Here is a 24210-nt window from a genome sequence, read left to right as displayed (position 1 = left end):
CCACGTATGCCAGCTGGCAAAGGCGATAGTCCTATATTGTTCCCGGAGAAAATGCTTTGGTAAACAGATGCGTTTTTTAGTGCCTTGTGAAAGGTAAGGTAGTCTCTCAGGCTGGTGATGTCTCTAGGAAGTGCATTCCACAGTTGCGCACTGATGAAGGGAAAGCTTGACGCCTGAATAGATCTGTGCTTACAGCCTTTCCAGCTGGGATAGTGCAAGGTGAGATATAATCTTGAGGACGGGTCAGCATTTCTGGCTGTTATAACAGCTTGTTCTAGGTATGTACATAGTCTTCACTGGAATCATGAGGCATACTGGCTTTTTGTGAGTGAATTTAGAGGATAGATGCTTCGCACTTGTTAATGTTTAATTCTTTTGAGAGAACTGTTTGTGTTGCTAAGGAAAGATCACCTTAGCAGTGCAATCTGGGCTCCCGGCAAGGTCATCTCAGAAGAATCTGTTACTTCCTCTTTTGAACTAGTGTACCTGACTTTTTTCCCCCCCTAAGTCTTATCCCCTACACACCAACAGACACCTTAAATAGACACAATAGTCTTCTTAAAAGAACTCATCAAGCTGGGAAAGTGGAGAGAGGGCCCAGTTGATTCTGAGTCTTAACTAATTTCTCTGGAAACATCTCAGGATATTGTTACAACTAGGGCAACCCTTCTAGCTACTTTTTCCACTGAACAAGAGAAAATTAATTTATATAGTACAGTGAAACCTCGGTTTTCGTCGATAATCCATCCGAAAACAATCGGCAAAATCCGAAACTGACAAAAACCGAGGCAATTAATGAGGACGCCCAAAATCGGGAGAAGGACGTCCTGATACAAATTGGGAGATGGACGTCCTTCTTTTTCGACGCAATCCGAGGCAACCGACGAAAACCGAGACAAATTTCTAGTCGAAAAAAATCAACGAAATCCGAAACCGACGACAACTGACATCAACGAAAACCGAGGTTTCACTGTACAGTAAAATTTATATATTTTACTAAGCTGTGGCAAAAAGTGGCCTTCGCATGGCTTTATGCAGATCTTTCCCAAACACTAAGGCCCATTTTTTTACTGTGGCTGATAAATGGCCAATTTCTATTTTTTTGTGTTAGTGGCCTTGTGCTACATGCCATTAGTGTGTGATTTCAAAACAATCAGACTTTTCCACAGAACATAAAAATAACTCTTGACCAACAATAATGTGGTATAACAAAAACCAATGCTAAACTAGGTAAAATTAAAATATAGAGGGAAAAGGCCTCAAAAGTCTGCACTACTTAATGAAACTTCATGAAATTTAGTACTTCAACAGACCTTCACTTCATCATTGGACAGAAAAGCATCCAAATAGCCAAACATATTTTATTTTATTTATTTTTTCTTTTCCTTCAGTTCATCACATGCAATATAATGATGTCACAAATTGTCAAATGCACATTTGTGCATTCAAAAATTCTCAAGACAATATGATACTTCTCTGATAACTCCCACCGGGGTCCCGTTTCACCTGACAGCTTTATCAAGGGAAAATCTCCATTGTGCCAAAACATATATTAACTTAGAGCTCACCAGTATCTTACATCATTCACCCTTAATAATCAGATAAGCCCTTGGCAGTAGTATACTATTGGGTTCATTTTCGAAAGAGAAGGACGCCCATCTTTCAACATAAATCGGAAGATGGACATCCTTCTCTCAGAAATGTCCAAATCGGTATAATCGAAACCTGATTTTGGACGTCCCTAACTGCACTCTGTCATAGGAACGGCCAAAGTTCAAGGGGGTGTGTCAGAGGCGTAGCCTAACACTTGGATGTCCTTGACCCATAATCGAAAAAAACAAAGACGTCCCTGACGAACACTTGAACATTTTCACCCGGACCTGTTTTTCTTACGACTAAGGCAAAAAAGGTCCCCGAACTGACCGAGATGACCACCGGAGATAATCGGGGATGACCTCCTGTTACTCCCCCAGTGGTCACTAACCCCCTCCCACCCTCAAAAAAATCTTTAAAAATATTTCGTGCCAGCCTCAGATGTCATACTCAGCTCCATCACAGCAGTATGCAGGTCCCTGGAGCAGTTTTAGTGGGTGAGTGCACTTCAGACAGGCAGACCCAGCCCCACCCCCCCCTACCTGTTACGTTTGTGGAGGAAACAGCGAGCCCTCCAAACTCCACTACACCCACATCTAGGTGCCCCCCTTCACCTGTAAGGGCTATGGTAGTGGTGTACAGTTGGGGGTAGTGGGTTTTGGGCGGGGGGTTGGGGGGCTCAGCAGACAAGGTAAGGGAGCTATGTACCTGGGAGCAATTTATGAAGTCCACTGCAGTGCCCCCTAGGGTGCCCGGTTGGTGTCCTGGCATGTCAGGGGGACCAGTGCACTACAAATGCTGGCTCCTCCCACAACCAAATGGCTTGCATTTGGTTGTTTCTGACATGGACGTCTTTGGTTTCAAAAATCGCTGAAAATCAGAAACGTCCATGTCTAGGGACGTTCATTTCTAAGGTCGACCAAATTTAAGGATTTGGACGTCCCTGACGGTATTTTCGAAATGAAAGACAGACGTCCATTTTGTTTCGAAAATACGGGTTTCTCCACCCCTGGACTGGGACATTTTGCAAGGATGTCCAAATCGAAACATGGACATCTTTTGAAAATTCGCTGGTCTACATGTCATCACCATATCTACCACTGTTTAGGTATCATAAGAAGTGGGTGGAAAAGAGCAAGTGCTGTCTCCAAAAATAATTTATCAGCTCATGTCGGTGGTTTCCTTCTCCCTAGTTCTCCCCTGAATTTCAAATGTGCCATTTACTCTGCACTAATAATATTTTTAAATAAAATATTTTCTACACTTTGCATTCCTTAATCTTCTGTTCTCCTTCAGGCCAATTTTCAGAAGCCACTGATTTTTTTCAAACACACATCAGGGCAATTCACATTTATGAGCATAGATTTTTAGAATAATGAAATATGTGCACACACACATGCAATAAACCCCTAATTCTATAAAAATTGCAAAAAATTACACAATTTAATAACAAGCTAATTAGCGCTGATGATTGACTTTTACAAGCAAATATTGGCACTAATTAGATTCAATTGAAATGTGCGTGTGTAAATTTAGGCACAGATTCACGCCTAAATTTTATGTGAGTCAAAAAAAGGGGGTGTGGAAATGGGAGGATCAAGGATGGGTCATGGGCGGGTCGGGGGTTTTCCTTTAAGTTATGCTGTAGTTAAAGAATAAGAGCATCCACACCTAAATTTATGCACGGGTTCTTGCACCATATTTTAATTGGTGCAAATGACTATGCCTAAAGTTAGGCATGATTCCCTGGTGTAAGTGCTATTCTACACTGTGTCCGGAAAAAGGTGAGCCTCCTAAACATTTTGCAACAACAACCACAAACCTGCACCAAATTAAATTTTTATGTGCACAAACTGACATCTATTACAAAAAATGTTGTGTGGTTTTGTAGAAATCCATCATAACATTACTGAGATGTAAATTTTAAACAACACTACCCAAACGTTAGATTATATTTTTGAATGTAGGAAAAGCTTTATTCATAATTCACAGCTAACAAAGCACCAGAGAATACAGACAGGAGTAAAACCATTCACTGAATTTATTTGGCTGGCGTGGCCTTGGCATCCCCGCTAGAAAAAGGTAGATTTGGCGTGTTGGGGTGGGGGTGGGGGCAGAGAGAGGAGGAGGGAGGAAATATGCACCTGGAATTTAAGTGTGAGCATTTATGCCAGTCACAGAGCTGGTGGAAATGCAGACATCGGGAGATATGCACGTATCTTATAGCATTCTTTAAGGTAAGTGCATAAGTGTGAGTCCCACCCAGACTGTCTAAGTCAGGGGTTCTCAACCCAATCCTTGGGACAGACCCAGCAAGTCAGGTTATCAAGATACCTTCAAGGAATATGCATGAGATAATTTGCATGCCCTACCTCCACTGTATGCAAATTTTTATCATGCAAATTTATTATGAACTAGTAAGAAAGACCCGTTTCTGTTTTAAAGGAAACGGGCGCTAGCAAGGTTTTCCTCATAGTGTGTATGTTTGCGAGAGTGTGTGTGTGAGAGTGACTGTGTGGGAGAGAGAGAGAGTGACTTTGCGAGTGTGTGTGTGTGTGTCAGAGAGAGAGTGAGACTGGGTACTAGTGTGTCTGTGGGAGAGTGTGTGTGTGTCAGAATGACAGTGTGAGCGAGTGCATATGTAAGACATAGTGAGACCGAGAGTTTGCTGAACCCCCTTCCCCTCCCCCTTCCACCCCTGTCTGAGTTCCTGAAACCCCTGCCACTTGTTCACATCTGAGTTCCAGGACCCCCCCCCCCCCCGCCACTTCTTCCCATCCCCCCTCTCCCCTTCCCACGCCTTTCAGGACCCCCCTCTGTAGTTTCAGGATCCCCCCCTGTGTCATTCATGACCCCCCTTCCCTCCCCTGTCATTTCAGGAGCCCCCCCCCACCTCCTGCACGTTTTTACCTCCTGCACGTAGGGACGCCGCTTTACACAGCCTCTTCTTTCGCTTCTGTTTCAGCTGTTCCTGTGATCCCACCCTCAAGGGCGGGACCACACGAACAGCAGAAACAGAAGCGAAAGAAGGACCCCCTTCTCCCCCCATGTCGTTCATGACCCCCCCTTCCCTCCCCTGTCATTTCAGGACCCCTCTCCCCACTTCCTGCACGTTTTTACCTCCTGCACGTAGGGACGCCGCTTCACACAGCCTCTTCTTTCGCTTCTGTTTCAGCTGTTCCTGTGGTCCCCCCCTCAAGGGCGGACCACATGAACAGCAGAAACAGAAGCGAAAGAAGAGGCTGTGTGAAGCGGATGACGTCACTGATCTACCGACGGAAGCAGACCATGGAGCCACGGTCCCAGGCAGCTTTTGAATGTTGGTGGTGAGAATTATTATATAGGATATCCTGAAAACTTGACTGGCTAGGTGTGTCCTGAAGACTGGGTTGAAAACTCCTGGTCTAAATGTACACCTCTCTGTCAAATATACGCTATGTAAAATATATGTGTATTTATAGAAAGTGCTTAGGCAAAGGTTGGGTATTTACACATGTATGTATAATGCATATGTGCGTACATGCCATTATTCTAGTCATTTACACAAGTAATCAGCGAGTATAGAATTAGCCATATTGAAACATACAGGGCTCCTTTTACTAGGTTGCGGTAAGCACTAGCGCATGCTACCACAACTTAAAAGGGTTTACCGCGGGACATGATGAGGCATCTCACGGTACGTTCTGAATGTGAGCATGCAAACCATGCACTACAAAATTTGTCTCTGAAGGGGTGTGTCTGGCAGCAGACAGTGGGTATGATAGCGTGAATCAGTTAGCGCAGCCACATTACTGCGCACTGAGCAGCACATCATTAGCACAGGAGCCCTTACCACCTACAAAATAGGTGGTGGTAAAGGCTCACGTGGTATTTTTGTTAATGGCTGGGCTAATGGCAACATTAGTACATGGGCATTCATTTGGAAAATTGAAAATCAGCCATTTTCCAGCTGTGGCAAAAATCTTTATTTATTTATTTGTTGCATTTGTACCCCACATTTTCCCACCTATTTGCAGGCTCAATGTGTCCTTAGCACGTGGGAAAGGCTGCATAAGGTCACACTAAGGCCACCTTTTTTCTGCAGCTTAGTAAAGGGACCCTGTAATGTTTAGAATAATAGCACATATGCAAATAAATGACAGAATTCTGCTCCTAAGCACTATTCTGCAAATTCCAGCTTAATTTGCATAGCATTTATTTCCAAAAAGGGATGTACACAGGGATGAAGCATGGGCAGGATATAAGCAGGACTCCCACTTAAGCAAGTCACTTTACAAAGCGGCAGTAAGTCCAATGCGAGCTTACCGCTCGCTAAACAGGAAGTACCGCTGGGCTACCATAGCAGCCCGACGGTACTTCCCACCCCCAGCGCGCCGTCATATCTGGCGCCGGGGTGTACCCAGCAGTAATCAGTTACCGCTGGCTTAGTGTGGGAGCCCTTATCGCCATCTCAATGGGTAGTGGTAAGGGCTCCCCCCTCCCCCCGAAGTGGCCGAGCGGCAAGTGCTGCACTTGCCACATGGCCATTTCCTGCAGAAAAGAAAGATCTCTGGTAAAAGGGGGCCTCGGAACGTGTCAAAAACACACGCCAACGCCAGTGCAGGCCCCCTTTTGCTGCAGCCTGGAAAAAGGGGCCCTTACAAAACATTGTCCCTTGGACCAGTCAAACAAACCTTATCTTAAAAATGCGTATTTTAAACTGAACTAGTCCTGGGGTTTGATCCAAATGCAATGAACTGCCACACAGGTGATTGAGTCTGGGTTGGTTGGCGTTAGGTGTATCGTAATGACAATGTATTCAACATGGGGAAGGAGAGAGGGTGGCCGGCCCTGTTGTCCATAGGTGATTGTTTTTGCGAAGGCTCTATAGCTCTTGGTCTGATGAGGATTCCAGTGAAGTATGAGAAAAAGAGAAGGGGCAATGCCGACCATTATCTAATCCTCCGAACGATTGACATACAAAATCGTTTTGTAACACCTCTTTCTTGTGAACATATATAAATGTGCACATACACACACACACGTGCATGCATGCATAGAATGGATTTTTAATATCTCTGGAAGTTATTAGTTTCATACAAAAGTGTGATCTGCCTGTGGCAGTTTTGTGATTGCTATGCTTGGAATTTTGGATGGCAGGAAACTGTCAGCTTTGCCTGGGTATATGTTGTGTCCACACTTGCTCCGACACTCCTATGCTCTCAAAAAGGCCAAGCTAAGCCACAAAAATTGCAGCCATCCCTGATGCCACTTGAAACACAGTCATGCTGACAAGTCTGTGCTCCACTGAAGAGTTTGACTTTTTAACTTTTCGATTGTGCTTCTTTTAGACATTATCTCCCTCATCCTACGAAGTTATGTGCCCAAATTTCTGACTAGCATGAAAATTTGCATGCACAACTTAGAGAATAAGGTCAGTTGCATGCATAACTTAATATAATTAGCTGCTAATTGGCCTTAACAAACAATTATTGGCTATAATTGGCACTAATTGGCTGTTATGTGCATAACTGCCCGTTAGTCCATATTCTATGAGCTGTATGCTGAACTTCCAGAGAACGGAATGGGTTTAGTGTGTGTGTGTGTGGGGGGGGGGGGGGGGGGGGGGGGGGAACGTGTCACACAGTTATGCACATGGGTTATATAATACTAGCATTTATGCTTCTAACTTCCTAGTCATAACTTTAGATGATGTACACAGAATTACCCCCATGAACAATTAAATTTTTGAGAGTTAAATAATGACCAGTTAATATTTATCTTGCGGGGTCAGTATTCTTTTGAACACTGACTGTTGCCAGCTAAATTAGCCCTGGATAGTCAATGCCAGGCCATGTGTAGGCACCAGCATTGAGTATCCAGGCCTGACTGGATTGCTGCTGGCCACCAAAATTTATGCGGGTCCCAGCTGATATTTAGCCAGGACATGCATAAATGGAATCCACATATTTTGAAGCTAATCTCTCTCCCTCTCCCTGAAGCAGCTCTGATCCACTTCCTGCCCTTCCCCCTTCCAGAGCCTCAGAAGGCCCCCTGAGGCCTACTTACTGACCTTGGTGGTCTAGTGGTCCTTGAGGCAGAAACGAGTTCCACTCGCTGTTGTCCCTCACAGTGCCTAATCGAAAATAGCTGTTGCAACCTATAGCAGTAGTCTCGCGGTACTCGAGCAGGGGGGCCTGTGGTACTCGAGGGAGGGCAGGAGGAGGGTTGGAGCTGCATCAAGGGCAGGAGAGGAATCGGAGCTGCTTTGAGGGGGTAGGGGGCGGAAGGGGTGTTGGAGCTGCTTTGGGGGTGCAGGAGGGAGAATCTGGAGGGGAGGGAGGGGGACTGATGAGCTTCGGTCCCACTGACAGATATGTGGGTGCCGGCTGATATTCAGTGTCGGAATCTGCATAGCTAAGCGAGCAAAGTTATGCCCTGCTATTTATGGACTGATGGTTAGACTGAAGGAACAACAATGCGGAAATAAGTTTTTGTTTCACATGTGTTCCTATATTGTGATTTCAATCTCTCGCCACCGAAACAGTTTCATGAATTGTGTTTTGCTTAAAACACCTTAAATCCAGTTTAACTGTTTTATTTTTTTACCCTGCAGTTCAATACAAGGGCACAAATTTACTTTGGACATCTCTGAAAGCACCTGATATATGTGTTAGAATTTAACAAGGAGTGTGAAAATCACTTTGTACTGCAGACTAGAAAACCAGTATTTTATTGTTCACTGGATGCCTTGTTTGAAGCTCGGCCAAGTGCATTAACAACTTATGAGAAACTTAATGACAACACTAATTCATTCTAAGGCAGCAGATAGAGATATATAATTTTTTTTGTTTCTGTTGTTTGCAGCCACAAGGGAAGGCATTGACTAAATTAATAACCAAAATCTAAGGTCAACAAAATCTATGTAAATAAATCCCACCTCAAACATTCTGAAGCTCACTGCAAGGCAGTGAAGCCCTGAACTCCTGTAATCTTCAACTCCTGTAGTCTTCTTAGGCTAGGCTATCAGGACCACTCACCCTAACTCATAGACCCACCCTCAGCCACGCCCCCCAGCCACGCCCCATCTGGACATAAAACGCTACCTCAAAGTTCTGAAGACAACCTGCTGAAAGTCATCCCTAAACAGTTCGTAAGTTCATGGTGGTGAAGCCTTCCAAATCACCATCTCTATGCCCCGCCCTCGCATCTAATGTCATGACATCGAGGGCGGAACACAGAGAGTGAAGGGACTGCAACCACCTCCAACAAACAACGAACCAGGCAGGGGGAGGAGTAGGGAAACTCCTCCCCCTGACTAGGAATTGCTACACAACCTCCATTGCCCCAGGTAAAAATATCGACGCAACAACAGGAAGCCCCGCCCCTACCCCCTTCCCTCCTCGCCGCATCACCCGACCCCTCCTGCCGCCGCATCACGAACCCCCCCAATCCACCGCCTCCCCACCCGCAACGGCTAATACAAACTCTGTCATGCTGCTGCTGCTTCTCCTATTCAGCAGCAGCAGCCAGTACATAAAGACAACAACAAAACAAAAATCTCATACAACGCACCTCCGTAGAGAACCATCTCAGATTGGCAGACGTCTCTGCAGCCGCTCCTCCTCTACCCTCAACGTCACTGCCCCTGCAGGGAGACCCCGGAGGAACGCACAGACGTCAGAGGGGAGAGGAGGAGCGCCTGCACAGACGTGTGCCAATCTCAGATGGATCTCTACGGAGGTGCGTTTTGCGACACAGTGTTCTTTTGTTTTTCTTCTCTTTATCTACTGGCTCCTGCTGCTCAAAAGGGGCCGGCCACCATTAACATTCACAGTTGTGGGTGACGAGGGGGTCCATGAAGGCACGGGGGGAGGGGTGGCGCCCGGGTAGGGGGGTCGGGTGATGGGCAAGGGGGGGGGGAAACCTTGCTAGTGCCCATTTCATTAGAAACAGAAATGGGCATTTTTTTACTAGTAAAGTAATAGAACTCCTGTCCTAGGGGATGATGGAACTGCCTGTGACTTGGTTGGGATGTTGGTTCCAATCCAGCCACACCTATCATAGTTGTTTTTTTTAATCCAAAGTTAAGATAGTTCAGGTCAAAATGAGGGTCAGATTTCAGTGACCACAGGCAGAAACAGAGAGCATGGGAAAGTATGTGGAATGTAGGGGGGAGAGGTGTCCTTTGGATAGGGTTACCATATTTTGTCCCCCAAAAAGGACACATGCCCTGCCCCTTTCACACCCCACCCCACGCTCTTTCATGCTCTCACTCCGCCCCTGTCACATTTTCCCCTCCCCCGTCACACACCCCGTCACTCCCCCTCCCCATCACCCCCCTCCCCGTACCTTACTACTGCCCTGGTGGTTTAGTGACCTCTTCGGGGCAGGAAAAAGCCCCCTCTTTCCTGCCTGGACCGCTGCCCTGCATGCATCTTTCCTATTCGTGATCTCGGTGCCGATTCAAAATGGCCACCGAGAGTTGAAGTCTTGCAAGGTCATGTCAACTCTCGGCGGCCATTTTGAATAGGTGCCGAGATCACGAACAGGAAGGATGCATGCAGGGCAGCGCTCCAGGCAGGAAAGAGGGGGCTCTTTCCTGCCCCGAAGGCGGAAGAGGTCACTAGACCACCAGGGCAGTAGTAAGTAAGGGGAGGGGAGACTAGCAATCTGCCCGTTTGTCCGGATTTCTGGACAAACAGGCAGATTGGCAAAACCTGCCCGGTTGCCCGGACATGTCCACGTCCGGGTAAATCCGGACATATGGTAACCCTACCTTTGGAGATAAGAAAGCATGGCAACACTAGAACAGTTCTCCAAACTAAGAGCAGGTTCCTCTGCAGCCCAGGTAAATGGCACTTTCAGAATTTGGTGACCCGGGTATTTGCAGCTTTGAATTTGTTTAGTTTGTCTCAATATATATATATATTTCAGGGCTGAATTTGTAGACAAAAAGGAGATGGAACTCTGGGGTGGGGACAGAAGCAACAGGAGAAGAAGGGTTGCATTAGAGAGCAGAGTAACTACGGTCTGCTCCAAGTTTCTCTTCTCTTCTGGCTGGTTGGAAGGGAGAGGTGCAGCAAAACACCCTTGGTGCTCTGCAGTCTGATCCATTTCAGGCTTTTCCCCTCAGAAATTAAGCCCTATTCCCCTAATTCTATAAACTTGCATGCTCAAATTTCCGACTAGTGCACAAATTTTTATGCACAACTTACACGATTAGCTCAGTAGCTCACCTAACTTACCCCCCTGTTTACAAAGCTGTGCGGCAATGCTGACACAGCCCTTTCAAAATGGATGGGCTGTGTCGGTTTATAAACTTACTATCCAAATGTCTTTAACTTCAAATGAACTCCCTCCCCTTCATGTGCTTTCTTTTTTTTTCACATTGACATCTAAATTCTGCTGTCATTAAGTCAGTTTCCTATATGATCATCTCCAGAATCATTAAGACAAGAGGACAGTAGAATTAATACACTTCAGAAAGCAAGATAAGGCCCAGAACAGTCAGTACTATAGAGAACAGTGCTCCTCTCACAATAAATAGGGCAAAATTTCTAACATACAGAAGACGAGAAATAGCTCCTGCTTAATATATTACTTTCAGTTTTGCTGGCTGACTTGAAAAGATTTGTTAAGACCTGTTTAGCTGTCACGGACCATGGTCTTTCCACAGTGGACACAGACAGAAACATACCCTGGCATGCTTTAAAGGTGTAGATTGTGTCCAACACAGCGAAGGTGATAAAAAAAAAACGATGACAACTAGATGATGTCCGAAATAAAAGTTTATTAAAGCATCCAAAGACTCGCGTTCTAACAGGCTTATCCTGTTAGAACGCGTTTTTCTGAGCTACTAATTTTACTTTGAATAAGATGGAACATCTGAATAGCCAGCAGGTTTAGAGACATTCTACAGAAGACTCCTGAGCCAGGCCGGTGTGGTTGAAATATGACTCGTGTCGAGACTTTGGATGCTTTAATAAACTTCTTTATTTCGGACATCATTTAGTTGTCCTTTGTTTGTCACATTCGCTGTGTTGGACACAATTTTGTGATCATGAGGGCTCTTGTTCTTCTGTGTTTGCTAAGTTAAAGGTGTGGATACCATGCTCAGTAACGATTTGTGAACAAAGTAGTAAACTTCCTTCAAGAGTAGAAGGCATTGTTGTTTCAAAAGGGGTTGGAAAGCTCTGCAACATACAAACGTATCTCAGATCTACTTTTTGTAGTAAAGTTGTTGGTTGTAGTGTTTGTCCAAATGAATACACAGAAATCAAAGGTAAGAAGATGAAAAACAACCCCGTTAGTTTGTTGGGCTGACATATTTTCTTGACTAGTTTTCAGGAGCAAACACTTCTTTTCAGGTCTTCATTTTGTTTTGACCTGATAAAAGGAGTCATAGCTCTTCAAAACAAATCCAGAAAACATATTTGGTTAATCCAATGAAAAAGTAGCATCATATTTGTTGATCTCAATTTCTTCTCTTTCGGAGACACATACCTCATGGAAACCCTTTCCCCAAGTTCTGCAAGATTCTGAAACAAAATTATTATATTAGCCCAACCTATTTTATATTATCCACAAGTATCTGTCCTTTCCTCATTTACTGGAACACTCCTGTGCATTAGCTCTTTTGTTTGAACAGGTTCTCAAACAAACAAAACAAAACATTTATCACAGGTGCTGCTAAGCCTAGATGAGGAACTGAGTTTTTTAATTTATTTATTTGTAGCATTTGTATCCCACATTTTCCCACCAATTTGCAGGCTCAATGTGGTACATTTGCCGTAATGGCGTATGCCATTTCCGGGTAACAGAATTACCAATGGTATTGCGTTCAGGTGCATACCTACATGGTAATATACATGGAACAGATCATGGTATAAATATATAACATGTGCATATATACATGGTAAGGGAGTATACATTATGGTAATGCATGAAGATACTGGGTAATAAATTGGGTTGTAACATACATTAGGTCATCGGCTATGGAAAGACCATATTCGACATGAGGATTAAAGTGGTAGTGGTAGTTCATTAATATCAGTCAAATGATAAGATTTCAAGTATGTCTAGGTCGTGTAAGGTCCTATTATTAGTATTTAAGATGGATGTTTATGGTATGCCTTCTTGAACAGATCTGTTTTCAGTAGCCTTCGGAAGATAGTTAGGTCTTGCGTGATTTTTATGGCCTATGTTGAAATGATGATTCCTCACAGTCTTTTAACAAGGCAGGAAGAGCTTAGGGGCATGCGAGGTGTTAAATCCATGAAATGGTAAAGGTTGCTGAGGAGGAACGGACAAGTGAGGACATGCAGAAAATAATACTTGGAGCACACATAATAAAAAGAAAGATATGCAACTGCACTGGCCTTTATTGCAAAAAAAAAAAAAATGACATGGTCTAGGAACCCAAACTTTTGATTTAAAATTAAATTTGCAGGCTCTGACTCCTGGATTCTATATAGGTCACCCATATTTGGGCAAGATGCACTAAAGACTCGTTAAAGCCCTTTCCTTACCGATTCCCTTAGTGAATCGGTAAGGAATGGGTATGCATCAAGGAATAGGAATGCAAATGAGCTGTTCGTTGTAGCTCACTTGCATTCTCTATTCCGTCATTACACAGTCGGCCGGTCGTGTATGCGCAGAGCAGCCAAGCATTATGCTGGCTGCTCTGCGCATGCCAAATACGCCTCCCTGTGCCGCTCAAAGACGCCGCGCTGCTCACCCCCTCCAATGCGGCTCGACAGAGGACAGTGCAGTTGAGGACGCCCATCCAAAAAAAATGTCCATTTTGGCCGTCATTCCCCTCTGCAATAATAAAAACTTCTTTTTTGGCAGCGCGTTTAGCTCAGCTAAATGCGTTGTGATTGGCTCAGAGACTTCCAGGTCTCTCAGCTGAGTGAAGCACTGCCAAAAAAGACGTTTTTATTATTGAAGGGGGGGGGGGGGGAATGACAGCCAAAATGGACGCCCATCCAAAAAAAACACGTCCATTTTGGCCATCATTCCCCCCATGCAATAATAAAAACGTCTTTTTTGGCAGTGCTTCACTCAGCTGAGACCTGGAAGTCCCTGAGCCAATCAAAACGCATTTAGCCAAGCTAAATGCGCTGTGATTGGCTCAGAGACTCCCAGGTCTCTCAGCTGAGTGAAGCACTGCCAAAAAAGACGTTTTTATTATTGCGGGGGGGGGGGGTGATGAGCAGGGAAACCTCTTCTTCTTCAGGGTTCAGCAGCAGAGTTAAAGACTGCGGGGGGGGGGGGGGGGGGGGGATGACGTTTTTTTTTAAGCGGAGCATTTTTTTGTTCCCCGATTTTCTTTTTTGTTACTTTGGGCCAAGTTTTATCCCGTGCAGCCCCAATGAGAGGTACAGACCTCTCATTAGATTTTCCAGCGTTAAGGCAATCGGAAAAGGTTAGTGCATCTCATTACAATAGGGTTTCTACACAATTTGCTCATCTGTATTCCATTCGGCTGGAAAAAAGTCTTTAGTGCATGCCAGGGTTTACTACTTGCTCGTTAATGGCTCGTTAAGTTTAGTGCATCTCAGGGGCATGCGAGGTGTTAAATCCATGAAATGGTAAAGGTTGCTGAGGAGGAACGGACAAGTGAGGACATGCAGAAAATAATACTTGGAGCACACTTAAAAAACGAAAGATATGCAACTGCACTGGCCTTTATTGCAAAAAAAAACAAAACGACATGGTCTAGGCACCCAAACTTTTGATTTAAAATTAAATTTGCAGGCTCTGACTCCTGGATTCTATATAGATCACCCAAATTTGGGCAAGGAGCCCAGACCCGTGTGCAGACTAATTAGTTAATTGGGTGCTAACAACCAGTTATTGAAGTTGATTGGCATTTAATTGGCACTAATTTAGATTTGTGGGTGCATCTGCCTACATGTGCTTACTCTATAATGTTGCATGCCCAAAATGTTTTCTGTGTAACCCAAATGGGAGCACAGGCATGGGAGGGTCAGGGAATTCCAAATATTTAGGCACAATGTTAGAGAATACCAGGATTGTGCACCAGGATTTATACCAGGTTTCAGCTGGTTTAAGTCCTTGTGCCAAAAGTCGGTTGCAGGAATCCATTCCAAGTGCTATTCTATAAATAAATTTCAGCCCAGAGCATCCTTTATAGACTAGCATTTAGCATGGATTTTCCCTGGCTCCTAAATTTGAGCGGCCCTGAATGCTTAAGTTATGTGCCTTTAATCTCAAGCACCACCTGGTTCAAGATAATGGATTAAGCTGGGTGACACATGTGGTAGGCATAAAGATCATCACATAAGTTATTCAGTTAACTGTAGCCGAGAATTCTGAATGGTACCTACTTAACCCAGCTGAGGATGCAATTTCTGCAGGAATTGTGTTAGTACCAGTATTTTTATAAAGACATACAGAAGGGCATTTTCAAATCAAAATTGGGACGTCCTGCTCATGATGTCCAAAAAAGCCCGTCCATCTCACAGCAATGTTCAAACAGGAAAAATGTTGGGATTTCCTGTTCAAAAATACACGAGAACGTGCTTGCGCTGAAAATGACCAAAATGCAGTGGCGTACCAAGGGGGGGTGGTGGGGGCGGTCCGCCCTGGGTGCACGCCGCTGGGGGGGTGCTGCGCGCCGGTCAGCGTCGTTGGTTTCCATGCTCCCTCTGTTCCGGGGCAGAGGGAGCATGGAAACCAATGACGCTGACCGGTGCGCGGCACCCCCCCCCAGCGGCGTGCACCCGGGGGGGGGGGTTCTTTTGCCGGGGTGGGGGGTGTCCCTTTGCCGGGGGGGTCACGCTGTATGGGGGGGCGCTGCACCTGGTAGGTGGGGCGCATCGGCGATCTGCCCCGGGTGTCAGTGCCCCTCGGAACGCCACTGCCAAAATGACCAACCAAAATGAAACATCCAAAACGTGAACACCAAAAACACCTGGCTGAAAAATGTCTGTCTGGCATCCTTTGTATAAAAATGTCCACAGAGATGTCCCTGTAGAGTAGAGGGATAACCTAGTGTTCCTTGCAGTGGACTTTAAACAACAGGACCCAGGTACAAAATCCCACCTTAATTCCTTTATATGTTACTAGCCGTTAAGCCCGTTAAAATGGGTGAGATTTCTAGCTACCCTCCTCACCGCCGCTCCCTCCCCCCTCTGTGCCGGGCCCCCTGCACTGACCTGACAGCGCCTCTCACCTCCGTGTGAAAGCGCTGCAGGCAGCAGTAGATTGCTCTGCTGCTGCCTGCAGTGCTTCCACATGGAGGTGAGAGGCGCTGTCAGGTCAGTGCAGGGGGTCTGATAACGAGGGGGGCGGGAGTGGTGGCGGGGATGTGGGGGGAGGGTGGAGGTTGGTGCACGCGATGTTCGTTTCCAGGCTCCAGCGGCAGCGTCTGACAGTCCAACTCCATTTCCCTCTCTATTCCATCCTCTGACATCATCACGTCTTGACGCGAGGGCGGGACAGAGAGGGAAGTCTCTACTGCGCATTTGCAGGTGAGTCGGTCACTTGCCATTTATATGTTTGATTGTAAGCCCTCCAGGAACAGAAAAAAAACCTACTCCGTCCTATACTGAACGGTATTTAACCAGCTAGGAACTGCACCGTAATGGTTAAATACTCTCGAGCCGGCTATCCACCGATATTCAGTGGGTGATAACTGGCTATCTCCCCTAAAATATCCCGGTCAGCAGCTATGTTGCATGACATAGCTGGTTAACACTGATTTTCACCAGCAGACCGGTTAATTTTAGCTACCAGATAGACCCCAGTAAATAGCAGGTCTATCTTTGGCCGCTAGAACCTAGCTGGTGGCTTAACCAACTATGTTTGCGGCACCAAAAACACAACAACAAAAAACAGAAATTCAATGTTGGTGGCTGGATAGGGCCCCACCATTGAATTTCCAGGTTCCCCGGTGACAGCGGGAGTTAGCCGGACTAACTCCCACTGTCTCAATTTTGGGACCACTGTACCTAACTGTACACCACTACAATAGCCATCACGCTTGCAGGTGTCTTATAAATTCGGGTACAGTAGGTATTTCCGTGTTCTAGGAAGGCTCACAAAATCCACTGCATTAACCTCTAGGCTACTCTTTACACTTACTTGCTTGCTGCTGTATTAGGAATGGCTATAATAACTGAAGCTGTCACACAGCTTGGTATCCACTGTCATTTTCATTTCTTAGGAGGTTGGAGGGGGTCAGTAACCCCTGGGAAGCATCTTTTTGTGCCCAGGATGTGACTGAAACAGGTCCAGATAAAAACTCTTTTGCCTTGAAGGCTCAATCACAGTCCATGGCCTGTGACTGCCACACCCCAAAGTCTGTAAAGTTTCCTTCTCATGCTGGGCCAGCCAGGTCTCAGAACCGGGTTCACTAGCATCAAATTGAAAAGGTTGGCTTACCTCAGCCAGGTCATAGTAGCCAAGCCCCGGAAAAGCTTCTATTGGACCAAATTGGACCAATAGAAGCCCCAGAAAAAAACCGCCGAACTCGCATAGCAGCAACGAGAAAACCGCCTAAAAAACCGCATCCCGTGGCCGGCGAAATTTTCCCGCCGCCGCTAGCAAAAATCCGCCCAATTGGGCGGTAAAACCGCCCACCTGGCAACCTTGAGCCAACCCCACTCTGCCTCTGTCTTTTATAGCTCCTGGTTCCTGTCCTTCGGCTCCATCCCTCCCATCTCACTTCCTCTCTGGGTGGGACTAGGATTTTTAAGGTAGTTTGAAGTACCCGAGGGACCATTCTTAAGGGTGAGGGGCAGTGTTCTATATACACCCTCACAGTGGGCTACTGTTAAGATGAGCTATTTTAGCAGAGGTCCCATTTTATGCAAGGAAACCTAGGTTTCTAATAACTGCAATTAACAGTAAAATAACTTAGGCAGAATATTGGTCTTAATGGTAGCAGATGTTAACTTAGCCCCCAAATCCTGATTTTACAACACCGGGATGGATATATGCATTAAACTAAAAAACGTGCATCTGCATGGGGGGCATATCTGGGCATGTTTTGAGTGGGACTAGGGCAGGACTACAAAATAAACATGCATTTCCCATTTCAGAAGGGGAATGTACATCTAAACGCAAGCAGATTGATATCAAAATTTACACCTGCTACCTGGGACATCTAGGTTTTAGAAAAATGTTTGTACTGAACAGTGCTCCGCTGGAGGGATTAGGGGAGGTCATCCCCTTGATCCCCAAGCAGTTTACATCCGACCATGCCTGAAAATGAAACTGGTAAGGGACACCAGGCTGTGAAGGAGTGTATAGGATGTCTTGAAACAGGTGTACATGTAGACAGGGAAAAGTTTCCTGGATATACATATATTTGCCATTCTAAAATATGGAATCCACATACACTTTTAAGGACCACCAAGTCACACCCAGAACACACCTCCTGCAAATCTCACTGCGCTGCAGTATAATAACAATAATAATATAAATATAAAGTAACATCTTTCCTGAAATTGCTACTTAATACGTGCAAGCAAACCTCGGCAGCCTTTCTGCTCATTTTCTGTGAAGCCAGTGAGAGACAGAACCAGAACTGTTGAACAGGAACCAACTTTTCAAAACAATTAGGGGTGATAAATCTAATGGAAATTATCCTTCCCCGCACACAGTGAAGGAGTTTTCTTAACGTTTTGGAGGTGTTCAAGCACCCACAGAGCTGGCACCTATGGACTGGTGAGTGGTTCATTGTAAAGTCCTTGCTAAGGTGCTGGGAGGGGGGCACTTTTAAGAAGAACCCCACTGACGGGGGTAAAAAAAAAAAAAGCCAACATGAGGGGTGTGACAGAGGAGGAGAGGAAAGCCAGTCCGGAGAGCTGAGGAACTGGGATCACTGGAGTGTGGCAAGAATGAAAGCCTGGCTGGAGCACAGCGAAGAGCTACAGGGGAAGCAATTCTTAACACCTTTGTTTCTGATCAAATCGGGGACAGGAGGTGATTCTGGGGGACTCTGCTTCAAAATCAGGGGAAACGGTAACCCGACCCACCCAGAATGCGCCTGAATTCAGCGCCAAGCTTGGGCTCTCAGTCGTTCATTATGGACGGAAGCATGTTGTTGTCACGTTACTTTTGCTTGGTTTACATTTCCTGTCTTTCTAGCGAGAGCTCAAGATGAAGAGCAACAGGAGGAAAGGAGTAAGAACACAGTTTAATGGCAACACTGCTTCAATAAGGGGTGGGGGGGACGGGGAGGTGGATCAAGTGATTCCTCCCCGGTTCTCCTCCTCATTTCCTCTCACTCTCAGGCTGCCCGGTAACCAGCTTCAGCGTGTCCATGGCAACGATGGGGAGGAAAGGAACGTGAGGATTTCCCTACCTCCTTGTGGATTGGATCAGCTTCTCGGCTCCCACCGGTCGGGCGCCCTACGAGTGGCCAGTCGAACCGACACTCTGTGGTGTGTCACACAGAAGGGGCGGGCCTAGAGCCAGGAGAACTAAGATGCTAGAATCCCTGTCAGCGCTGAGGAGGCAGGAGCTGCCCGGGTCTATTGGACTGGCACCAGTTGTAGAGGCATCTTTGGGTGAGTTAGCACGAGCAGGCACTACCAGGGGCATACCCAGATTTCGATGGGAGGGGGGTCCAGAGCCTGAGGTGAGGGGGCACATTTTAGCCCCCCTCCTGGCGGCACCGCCGCCGGGCCCCCTGCTGCCGCCCTTCACCCCCCCGCCGCCACAGTCCTCTCGACCCCCCCTTCCCGCCGCCAATCCTCTCCCGCTGCGTACCTTTGCTGGCGGTGGACCCCAACCCCTGACAGCCGAAGTCCTCTTCTCAGCCGCGCGGCTTTGCCAAATGATCTGATCAAGTTTGAATCTGTTTCTGTGCGTGCGTCTGACGTCCTGCACTTACATCGTGCAGGACTTCAGATGCACGCACAGAAACTTGATCAGATCATTCAGTAAGCAACGCCGCGCGGCCGAGAAGAGGACTTCGGCTGGCGAGGGTTGGGGTCCCCCGCCAGCATAGGTACGCGGCGGGAGAGGGTTGGTGGCGGGAAGGGGGGTCGAGAGGGTCACGGCAGGGGGGCCAAATCTACAGGGGCCCATGCCCCCTTGGCCCCATGATAGCTACGCCCCTGGGCACTAAATTTGCCCCTTTCCACAAACCAGTCCTGGTTGCAAGGGGTCGCCACCACCCTCCCAGTCGAATGATGCAGGATTACTGTCACACACTGACACGCAAATTATTGTATTTAAAGCTGTTTTTCCCAGGCTACATGAAGCACACAGGTTGGAGGTGATTTACTTTCTATTCAAGGTTAATAAGCAATAAAACAAATTTAAAAATCGAGAGGCACTCCATAAAAAAAGATTTTGACATCCTTTATTTTTTAAAAAAGAACTACTCAAGGGGTAAATATTTTTTAAGTTCAAATAATTTTATTAATACAATATAAACAATACTTAACAGTATAAAACAAGAACTATCATGAACAATATAAACAATAACCATTACAGTTAGAAGATGGGAAATGACATTCAAGTAGTGCTATACAGTACAAATCAATATATCAAATCAAAAACAAAAAAAACAGGTTTTTATGAATACAAATAGTGCTTCTGTAGAATTGAAAATTGTAAAAAGAAAATAAAACTGAAAAAGAAATACACTAATGGGGGAGGGGCAACAGAATACAAATCAATGGACAGTCTTCTTATCCTGTGCAGCAGAAAAATGGGGGGGGGGGGGGGGGGGGGGGCCGGGAAAAAGACATACACTCCTTTGCAGCCTATAAAATAAAATTTAAAAAACATTAAAAAGGGAAGGGGTGGGGGTGCACACACACAGCCTTCTTTTGCAGCCCATAAATAATAAAAAGGGGAGGGATGGACTGAAGAGAGAAGCACACACAGTCTTCTTTTTTTCCAGACCGTAAATTAAAGGAAAAAAAGGTGAGAAGGGGTGGGGGAGGTTCATAGCTTTTTTTTCAGCCTATTAAAAAAAAAAAAGAAAGAAAGAAAGAAAGAAAGAAAGAAAGAAAGGGGAGGGGTGGTGAGTCACACACACACTCTTTTTTTCAATCCATAAAATGCATGGTCAAGACAAGAGGGGTCATCAAGGGAAGCAAGAGTGAGATTTCAGAGGGGGGATGGAAGTAAGGGAGACCCAGAGATGGGGGGGGGGGGGGGGGGCAGGGAAGCAAGGGGAAATGTCAGACAAGGAGGTTGAAGAAAACAGGAGATGAGGTATTCCTATCTAATCCATTATATACAGACTTTAGCTCGCCCAAAACAATAGCAAATGCTAAAGCAATAGCAAAAGTTTATTAAAAATAAATGTGTGGTCTAAAGCTGTTCTAGTTGGATAGGCAGTGCCTTAAAAGGTGGAGGACAAAAGATTTTGTTTTCTTACTTATTTGATAGCTTCTTAATTTATTTGAAAGCTTCCTCTATGTAGATATAAATATCATGAAATAAAAATTGAACATCACCACAGGTTAAAAATTATTATAGCTGGTAGAAACAGCAGTTATAATCTCTGTATTTTGTGCTCATTTTTTACACTGTTCTATACAATACAGATGGCAAAATTTCAGTGAGAATATCCTGTTTTTTTAATCTTAACTGTTCATCTTAACTGTTGCTGTAATCTGCCTTTGCGAAGCCTGGTGTTATAAAGGTGGAATATACTGAAATTAAATGGAAGTAAATATAAAATCTCCTTTTCGTTGGGGCACGTGGAATCACATCTGCATCTGATGTCTGTTTTGGTGTCCCTTTACTATGTTGAAAACATTTCTGCATGAATACAGGGGGTGAGGGAGGTGGAGGCCCTATAGCCAGCCCCTCCAAATGACACATTGATTTAAAATGTAGAACAAATTAGTACTCTAACCAATGAAACCAATACTTCCTCTGTGTACATCCATAGGCTGCACAAGCGAGCATGTTTAATATAAGTGAGATTAAATAAAAATGCTACCAACAGTAAAGAACAACAAGGATGTAGCTGCTCATAGGTTTGCTTGCTTTACTTTGAGTGTACTAGATGACGGCTGCGCAGGGAAGGAGGAAACATAGACTAACTTAATTGGTTTCAACTCTTTTGACATCATCCCGTTTCCTGTTTTCTTCAACCTTCTTGACGCTTCACACAGTATCTGGCAGTGGAGGGATTTTGTGTTGCTGTTACTAAGGGAAAGGATATCCATGTATTCTATCACAATTGTACCAAGGATAGTGAAAAGAAAACTAGGCAAAAGGAAAAATGGGAGGGGAGTGCAAGGCAATCATATTCTCAGAGATGGGCATAACTCTCAGTAAAGAGCATAAATTCTTTGAATATTTAGCTCATAATTGGTACTTTATGCTGGGTTTTCTGCTTTTATTTGAGTTCAACTTTGTTTATTCAACTTCAGGTTTTTCTCTCTTGTTTTTTAAGAGGCATAATACAAACCTTGTAAGTTGATTAAAGCGTCTTAAGTTTCAGTAAAAAGGTGTCAGCGAATATATTTGCTTTGTATTTATTAACCTGTATTTCTGTGCTTTCAGATTCAGTACTGTAGCAGCACTGTCACTGAATTCACCTCAGCATTTTATGCTGCCCGTTGTATGAAATCCCACTTCACAGTACACAAATGCCAACATCTTGCCATGCTAATATAAGCTTCAAGTGTAAAAAAAATATATTTCTATGTTTGTATTAGTGTTTGCACTTGGCTGCCACTTGGCAGTACAGTGTAAATGGTCAGAGAGGTTCCTGTTTGGTTGTTTCCTTTATAGGAGAGTCAGAGCCTAGGTACCTTCCCCTTGGAAGATGTGCTAATCCCAATGAGAAGCAGCCACCAGTGTCGCCTAGGCTTGTCTTTTCCAAGAATGTCTGGTTGCACCTTCTCTGCTGTGGGATGCTATGGCCTGCCTACCTTTTGGCGCCTATTTTACAAAAGTCTGCTCCCCCAGACTTCAAAACCTACCTACACCTCTCAGTGGCAAGATACACATTGGAAAGAGGCAATTGGTGACCAGATTTTTTCAATTGATTTATACCTATTGATACATTCAGTGGCTTTCCATTCATATTCATGAATCACAGCAATAGTATGCCACCAAAAGGTAGTATTAAGCAAAGATGTAGTTTTCCAATTTGAGAAGATCATCTGTATTGATTACAGATTAACTGGCTGTGCTGCAGCTCTGTCTGTACATTTTAGACTTAGCAGCTCTGTCTCTGAATCTCCCCCACAAATTCAAACTTAGTGGGTGTGACCTGATTCTCTGTTAGAGGGGCAGCCTTCTATACCAGTTTTTCTTGAGAAATCCATCTTTTTTACAGATTAACTGGCTGTGCTGCAGCTCTGTCTGTACATTTTAGACTTAGATCCCTCCCACCCACCCCTCTACCCACCCACCCCTAGGGTGATAGTTCTTATATACCCTCCCAAGCAACCTAATCTGCCTGCAGATAACTGCTCTGTCTCTGTGTTCAGGCTCTTCACCTCCTTTCCTCCCACATTTTTCAAACATAGTGGGTGTGACTTGTTCTTACTGGGCAGTGCCTACCTGCCTGCTGCCTACCATTCCAGTTTTAAGCCTCTAATCCAGCTCTGCCGTTCTATCTATCGCTTAACACCTCAGTCACTACATATATACCCATAACACCTCAGTTACTACTTATGGCCCCTTTACACATTCTCTTCCTTGCCCTGTCCCTTCCTAATCTTTTTCCCCTCCCCCTACCGCTGTCTACCACTGGAACTCACTGCCCACCCATGTCCTCTCCCATCTTGCTCACTACTGCAATACCCTACTCACCCCCGTCCCTCACCACCTCACCATCTCTCCTGTCCCCCTCCTCCTTCCTAGCTCTCAACCTTCAACACTTCCTTCCTGCCATTAACCCATCCCCATTCCTCCTAAGCGCATCCCGTCTTCGTCGCCTTCGTCGCCCTACCTCCCCCACCCTCCTCCGCACTCTCTTGCTCCTCCTCCTGCTATCCGCAGGAGACATCAATCCCAATCCAGGTCCCCCACACCTGTCTTCGTCCTATCCATGCAAACGTTTCCGGGATGTCTCCAATCTCATATCTATTCCCCTCCTCCCCCCCTCTTCCCTCCCCTTCTCATGTGCACTGTGGAATGCCCACTCGGTCTGCAACAAACTTCCCTTCACCCACGATCTCTTCATCTCTCATTCCCTTCACCTGCTTGCCCTAACTGAAACCTGGCTCTCCCCTGACGACTCTGCCTCAGTTGCGGCTCTATGCCATGGAGGCTATCTCTTCTCCCATACTCCCCGCCTAGTTGGCCGTGGAGGAGGCGTCGGGTTACTACTCTCGCCCTCCTGTAGCTTCCAACCCCTCCTCCTACCACAGTCTCACTGCTTCTCATCCTTTGAAGTCCACTCCATCCGTCTATTCTACCCGTTGCCACTCAGAGTGGCAGTCATTTACCGCCCCCCTGATAAATCCCTCCCTTCCTTCCTCACCGACTTCGATGCCTGGCTTTCTGTTTTTCTTGAACCCTCATCTCCATCCCTCATTCTCGGAGACTTCAACATACACGTTGATGACCTGTCCAACTCTCACGCTTCTCAGTTCCTCACTCTAACATCATCCTTCAACCTCCAGCTTTGTTCCACCACCCCTACTCACCATGATGGCCATTGCCTTGACCTCG

At 45.6% G+C, this 24210-nt stretch overlaps 1 protein-coding gene across 2 annotated transcripts in view; it reads left to right on the top strand.

The window, feature by feature from the left end:
- The first annotated feature begins 213 nt into the window (after positions 1–213).
- Positions 214–24210, top strand: part of TEKT3 (tektin 3) — an 84330-nt gene continuing 60333 nt past the window's right edge. The window contains exon 1 of one of the 2 annotated variants that reach the window (XM_030206190.1): positions 214–278. The gene's annotated coding sequence lies outside the window, so the exon portion shown is untranslated. Of the gene's footprint in view, positions 279–19044; positions 19119–24210 lie in introns of those variants that run through there. The other variant, XM_030206189.1, reaches the window with a different exon arrangement.

This window comes from Microcaecilia unicolor, chromosome 6, assembly GCF_901765095.1.
Source record: "Microcaecilia unicolor chromosome 6, aMicUni1.1, whole genome shotgun sequence".
Lineage (NCBI taxonomy): Eukaryota > Metazoa > Chordata > Amphibia > Gymnophiona > Siphonopidae > Microcaecilia > Microcaecilia unicolor.
Note: the sequence above shows the minus strand (reverse complement) of the source record. Positions and strands in the feature narration are given on the sequence as shown.